The sequence below is a fragment of the Condylura cristata genome, unplaced genomic scaffold (assembly GCF_000260355.1).
Source record: "Condylura cristata isolate star-nosed mole 26May11 unplaced genomic scaffold, ConCri1.0 scaffold00012, whole genome shotgun sequence".
NCBI classification, from domain to species: Eukaryota; Metazoa; Chordata; class Mammalia; order Eulipotyphla; family Talpidae; genus Condylura; species Condylura cristata.
In genome coordinates, this window is record NW_004567113.1 from 9,148,824 (window position 1) to 9,156,027 (window position 7,204).

Here is a 7,204-nt window from a genome sequence, read left to right on the forward strand (position 1 = left end):
AGGCTGCTCTATAAAATATGAAACGGGCAGGGTCATCCTAGTGTTTGAAGAGGCTGCTGCTTTTAGCTTTTAATAATCAAACATGCTACTGTGAATCCAGGCTGCTAAAGGGGGTATAAAGGTTTGGGTGGGAGTAAGGTGGGGAGGAAGTTGTGCAGAGTGAGTAAATGGGTGCTTCAGTGGTGTGTATGTGTGGTGACATGCTGCTGAGGAGGTGTGGGCCTGTTCTGCTCATATGCAGTACTGTTAACCATTGTCACCAGGACAAAACCCAAAATTATGCTGGCACAACTTGTTTTTCCTAATATTTCCCAGTGATCAAAATTACTATATTAAATGATATAAGTCAGAGAGACGAAAGGATCTGTAGCATTTCCACACTATTTCCATTCTTGACTAGGCAAATACTTGGTTGTTAATATCCAAAAGGTTAAAATGATCAATCCCTTGGCGGGGGTGGGAGTAAGGGGTGAGGAGATAGAGGGGATTGTTTGATTGTGAAGGGGAGCTTTGGTGAGGGGGGCGGGTGAAGTAAGTGCCCTTGTGGAGGTGTCTAGCTGTGCACCTGAAATGATCTAGTTGAGTAAATGAAAGTTGAATTAATAAAATCTGATTTAAGAAATATTGTGTTTGGAAAGAAAAAAATTTAGTCATTAAACTGTAAAAATGTGGTCTGTGATAGTAAGATAATACATGCTCTAAAAGGAACGTACAAAGAACACCATGTTATTTTTCTTGAATGACATAAAAATTCTCATATAATATGAAAATTTAACTGTCCGGATATCATAGTTTTGGTGGAATTTATTATATTAACTTCTAGATTATTTGAAATTTTCTAATTATGTTCTATTTTTATAGAGTCAACTATTTCCACTCTTTCTGTTCTACAAAGAAATTATTTTTTTTCCCTGAGTGAAAGTTCAACTAGGTATCTGGTATCTTGGTACCATCATCAACCCATCATATAGAAGTTGGAAATTATCACTAACCAGAAGCCTACCACAATATTCACCATTTGTAGTTTATGGAAGAGGACATTCTTTACTAGGAGAAAGATAAAAGTAGAGAATAACAGTATTATTTTTAAGTTAGGACATGAAATTTGAAACTTTAGAAGTACAACCCCAGGCCCCCTCACAAGTAAATCTTTTATTCTATCACTCGATAACTCAGACAAAATTCAGTTCATGAAAAGTGGCTTTGCTATTGGTAAACATTAATTTTACTTGAAAGAAAAGTTTAGTTTGGACCTATAGATCTATTAGAGAGGGAGTAAATATTCAATAAATCGTTAGTGATTGACTATTCAATTCTCCATCCATAACAACTATTACTGAGGATATGGTTTATGTTATGAATACAATGTATGACACTATGCTTGATTATATATGGATAAATAATATCTGCAGATAAAGTATTTATTAAAATATAATCACTAACTCTGGGGGCATAATAGAAATATTATAGTTTTTTTTAAAAAAAGATTTATTTATTTATTCATACAGAGGTGGGATACAAGCAAGAGGTGCAGGGGCCGCGAGAGGCTTCACCAGAGACAGAGTGGGGCCCAGAACAGGCAGATCTACGAAGTACACTACTGAGGGGAGCAGCGGGCGGGTCAGGAGAGGTCTGTCGCACCATGTGTGTCACTTCAGAGCCGGGGACCCAACTCTCATTGGAGCGGCTGCAGCCAGCGTGCAGTGCTGCATCCTTACCCCTTGCGCCACCAGGGAGGACCTGTGATGTGGTATCTTATCGTGATTTTGATTTGTATTTCCCTGATGGATGATAATAGAATTTTTTTTATGTGATTATGAGTCATCTGTGCATCTTCTTTGGAGACGTGTCAACTCAGATCTGACCACTTTAGTTAATTGTGTTATTTCCTTCCTTGTTGAGTTTCATGAGCTTAGATTTCAAATATTAATTAGTTCTTTTTGGGATATGTGATGTACAAATATTTCTCCCATTTGATAGAGTCTTTTTTCTAATGATAGTTTCTTTCTTTTTGCAGAGATTTTTAATTTGATATATTCAATTTGTTTATATATATATTTTTCCATTTGTAGTTGAGTCTCCAGAGATACCACTGAAGTGTTATGGAGTGTTTTGCCAATATTTTCTTCTGTGTATTTTATTGTTTCAAGTCTTATTTCCAAGGCCTTTTTTTTTCTATTTTGAGTTAATTTTTGTGTGTGATATGAGTTGGTGGTTTAGTTTCATGTTTTTATACATGACTATCAATTTCCTAACAAATAGAATTTCCTTTCTTCTTGATATAGTCTTGAATCTTAAATTGCAATTTAACTGTCTCTATGAGTGTGGATTTATTTCTTGGTTTTCAATTCTGGTCCATTGCTTTTATTTAAAGATCATACTGTTTTGATTGCTATTTCTTTGTAGTATAATTTGAAGGCTGGGAGTGGAATACCTTTTTTTTTTTTTTTGGGTCAGGATTATTTGGTTCTTTGGGGTCTAGAAAATACTTTGGTTGCACAAAGTAATCAGTAAAAGGCATTTTACAGAGTGTATTTGAGGAGAGAAAAGTATTCTTTGAAATCAGTTTATGAGAATTCTTAAAGATTGGAGGTTTGAAAACTTTTCTTAGAGAATTCATTATAAGGATGGTACAAAAAAAGTGGTATTTCAGTGCAGAATAGGAGAAAATCAGAAATATATAAGAATTAGACAATGAAAGAAGCAGATAAATTAGATATATTTCTAGACATACTTGGCAAAGTTTTTTTTTGCCAGCTCCTATTAAGAAATAACACATTAACTTTAGTGATTAAAGTTTGAGTTTTTCTCAAATTTTGAATTCTTCAGTAGAATATAAGTTCTAAAATTTTCCCACGCCAGTAATTGATGTTGTAGCAATAGCAAGGCATAGAGTAGGCTTCTATGCTCTGGGAAGATGGGTAAAGAAGGAGTCCTGGAAGTCTCAGTGGTTTTCTAAGGCTTTTAATGATCTTCTCTGCCATTTGTAGTGAGGCAGCCAGGTGCAGGTCAGGCAAGGAGGCTTAGGGGCAAGGAAGTGAATCTTCACTCTGGGTTCTCTGGCATTCTCTCATGGTCTCTACTGAACTCTGCTGTCTGAGCCCTCCACCCCTGCTGGCCTTTGCTGCCACTCAGGTGCACCCACTTACACATGCCGACCCCATACTCCAGGTGCCATTATCAAGCACACATGTAAGACCACTAGTGTCAATCATAGATATTAATAGTGGGAGCGTGGGAAATGTCTGATCATTTCCATTCACCATTCAGTATTTGTGCTTGCATTAAATAGTTTAACCATTATAAAGTTTATGTACTTATGTAAGTTGAATCATCTTGATGACTACTTTTGTTACATTTGTAAAGCTCTAAATAAATAATCTACTAAAGATCCAATTGGAATTTGCTATTTGGCAGAATGGATTACACCTGAGAACTTCTAGCCACTCCTCCTGTACCTGGAAAGGGCTGGCCAGGTGAATACTACTATTTATAGACCACAGGGTCTCTGAGTTCTGGAATCCTCCATGAACTTCTTCCATGAACTTCTCTCCTTGTCCTGTAAGGGGGAAAGGATATCCCGAATGAACTCTACAGATACAGGTTTCATAGACTCCACCTCCACCCCAGATACTGGAACTAAAATCCCATCAATACCAAAGAGAGGCATGCTGGGACCTGAGGGCGGAGCTAAGCAGTCAGATTGGTATAAAACCAGACACGTGGGCTTTGGGGGCTGTTGGCCTTGTGGTTGACGGCGTGTCTCTTGGCTCCTCACTGGTTTTCAGCATACTATTGGGGTTCCAAGTCAGCGGAACTGGTAGGACATATTAACTTATCACTCTCTTTCCCTGAGTCATTCATTTTCCTTTTTCCCTGTAAATATACCCATTATTGACATTTTGTGTGTGTGTCTGTAGCTGAATCTTATGTGCTGGGGTGAGGACCCACAGTCAGGCAACACATGTGGGTTGCTATCCAACGGTACTGCATGAAGTGGACAGAGCCATGTGAAGTGCCCCAGTTGGGATGCTATTTCAATTCTGCATGGTTTTCACTCTCAGTATCTAGAGTATTCTGCCAGTCCTTACCTGTGAAATATTTTAGCATTTTTCCCAACTCAGTTCACATCACGCATCAAGGCTTTCCCTACAAGGTCTTTTTTGACCGAAATAGAAACAACAGCTCCCACCTTTGTGTGCTGATTGCAATCTGCAAAAGCTCTAGCAGACTGTCTGTGATACTTAACTGCCTTTATGTGCTTATCTTAGACTAACAGGAAGCTTTCTCTAGGCAGGGGTTGAGTCTCAGTCAGGTTTGCATCCAGTTTCTTAATAAGGAACTTTCTCAATGAGAAACAGGGAATGAAGGAGCACTGCTTTGGTAATGCTGACTGATTGGTGTAATACTTGCATTTAGTCTCAGCTCTAGGGAGCTGGAGCAACTGATAGGTAATTCATTTTATTTATTTATTTATTTATTTTATTTTTTTTTTTTAAAGATTTATTTATTTGTGCATACAGAACTGGGGTACAGGCCAGAGGCTCAGGGGCGGCGAGAGGCTTCACCAGAGACAGAGTGGGGAGCAGAACAGGCAGATGGACGAAGTACACTGCTGAGGGGAGCAGCGGGCGGGTCAGGAGAGGTCTGCCACGCCATGTGGTCACCTCCGGGGCAGGCGGGAATCGAACTCATGCGGAAGCGGCTTTAGATTCTCAGAGCAGTGCTTTAACCCGCTGCGCCACCAGGGAGGGCCCTATTTATTTTTTTTTAATGATTTATTTATTTATTTGCATACAGAACTGGGGTACAGGCCAGAGGGGCAGGGACAGTGAGAGGATTCACCAGAGACAGAGTGGGGAGCAGAACAGGCAGATTAACAAAGTACACTGCTGAGGGGAGTCATAGGCCGGTCAGGAGCTGTCTAATGTTCCATATGGATCACCTCCAGGGCAGGGATCGAACTCATGCTGAAGTGGCTTTAACTAATTAATGCTGTGCTTTAACCTGCTGTGCCACCAGGAAGGGCCTATTTTACTTATTTTTAACTATCATCAGAGAGTTTGAAGAGCTGGGCTCTTCTTTTCTCTTTACTAATTTTTGGGATTCTGGCAAGCCCTATAACTTGTATTAGCCTCAGTTTCTTGAAACAGTTAATCTGTTGTTGAAGTAACATTGAATTATAACATGAGTTTCAGGTGTGCATCATGAAAAGTCAACGTGACTCTAGTCAATCTTTGATGGTTTGTTAAAATCTTTGTCTTTACACAGCATACTGTGGGTTTTTTTGCGGTGGCTTCTCGATATAGGTCACATGAATTTCTTTCAGATTCTGTTACACCAAGGGTGTGAGGCTGAGAAGTTGGTTCATTTTTCTTCTGGAAAATGCTGTGGGTCTGTGGTTGTAGGGGGCAATTTTGTTGCCTCTCCATAATCAGGGGTTGTTTTTAGATTTGTCTTTCTCATACTCACATGCTCTTCATTTCCAAGCATCCGTGGATCTGACTGGCCTAGACAATCTATAAATTTCACTTCATATGTTATGCAGTTGTGCAAGTATTATCTGGAATTAAGGCTTAACGCAGTTTTGGCTTCTTTTTTACCCACTTAATGTTTAACAAATTTCTGCTGCTATATTTTCCTAAAGAAATACTTCCTTGTAATTATTATGCCATTAAGACTTACCTTTTTTGTTGTAACAAAGCGTAAGCTTGGAAATCTGCTTTGCTTGTTTAAAGAAAAGAGATTTAAGTTAATAATAATAGTAAAATTAATACTTGTGAGTCTTATGGAGTTTACTAGGTAAAAAAGTACTAGATTTAAAAATTTAGTACATCAGTCTATAATTTACTAGATTTAAAAATATACATATGTCTAACATTCCTGATAATTATATGAATAAGAGCTCAAATTTTCAAATAATTATAATTGAAGTTACTTACTGTGCAGTCCCTTCTAAGTTGGTGATTTTATTCCCTCCTGTAGGATACATGGAATTAATCAGGCTTATGTGCTAAGTCTATGTGGCTATCACCTGTGACCTTGATCATGTTGATGGTGAAGGCCTTGGCAGTGGACACGGGACATGTGTACATGCTGGTGGGCACCTGGAGCATAGGTGCCAGCCTGCATAAGTGGGCACACCTGAGCCTAGTGGGTACACCTGAGCCTAGAGGTCAGGGCTACCAGGGAGGAGCCACTCAAAGATGAGAGGACAGGTATGGGAGGAGGAGCAGGGAGACTAGAGAAGACGTGAGACCATGAGAGAAGGCCAGAGGGTGCCCAGAAAGAGTACAGATTTGTGGGGGTGTGCCTGCCTGCCTCATGGCACCACACCTGCTACCCCCAATTTCACATTCACATTTCACCAACTCAAATTACATAATTACGAGTGTAAGTTGATACCATTAGTTTCATATTTAATATACACAGTGATGCTAAATATTGTCTTGATTTACTAAACTTTGAGAACATTCCTTAACATTACTTAGCAGGTTCCATACAGCTAAACAAAGGTCTGTTTCATAGTTAGTATCAACTATAACAGTTGAGTTCCTTATAAGACCAACTGTAATAATTGTGCAGGTACTTCTGGCTGTGTGCCAAAGTTTCACCTCCTCAGAATAGTTGTTGGAAAGTTGAAACTACACTTCCAAGTTATCCTTGCATCTGGGTATGACCATTTCAGCAGATTTTGCCAATGGAATATATACTATGTTTTATTTTCGGGCTGAAGTGCCTAAAATACAGTGTACTTCTTCAGTCATCTTCCTCATTCTTTGGATAACAGAAAGGATTCTGAGGTCTTTTGGAAGCAGAGACGTGAGGAAGTAGTTCTGAGTCGTCTATTCACTAGGAATCCTCTATTGGATATGGGCTCTGTTATTTTAAGTTCCTGATATCTGTTATAATAGGGTTATCTTAATTTATAAAACCCTTGCACATAATAATATTCTGCTTCATTTCATGATTTTGTTTTTCCCATTTTTTAATAGCTGAGTATTTGCTTTAGCATAGATATTAGTAAATAGTGTCCAATATTAGAAACCAAAACCTAATGTTATCTAACTATGTAACAATTGTTATTAAATATCATTATTTTGCCACTGAGAAGAGAGAAGCCACAGCTATCTTCCAGCAAATAATTAACTCATCTTTCAACTTCTTATTGTTCACATGCATTATTTGCTTTTACTTCTTAATT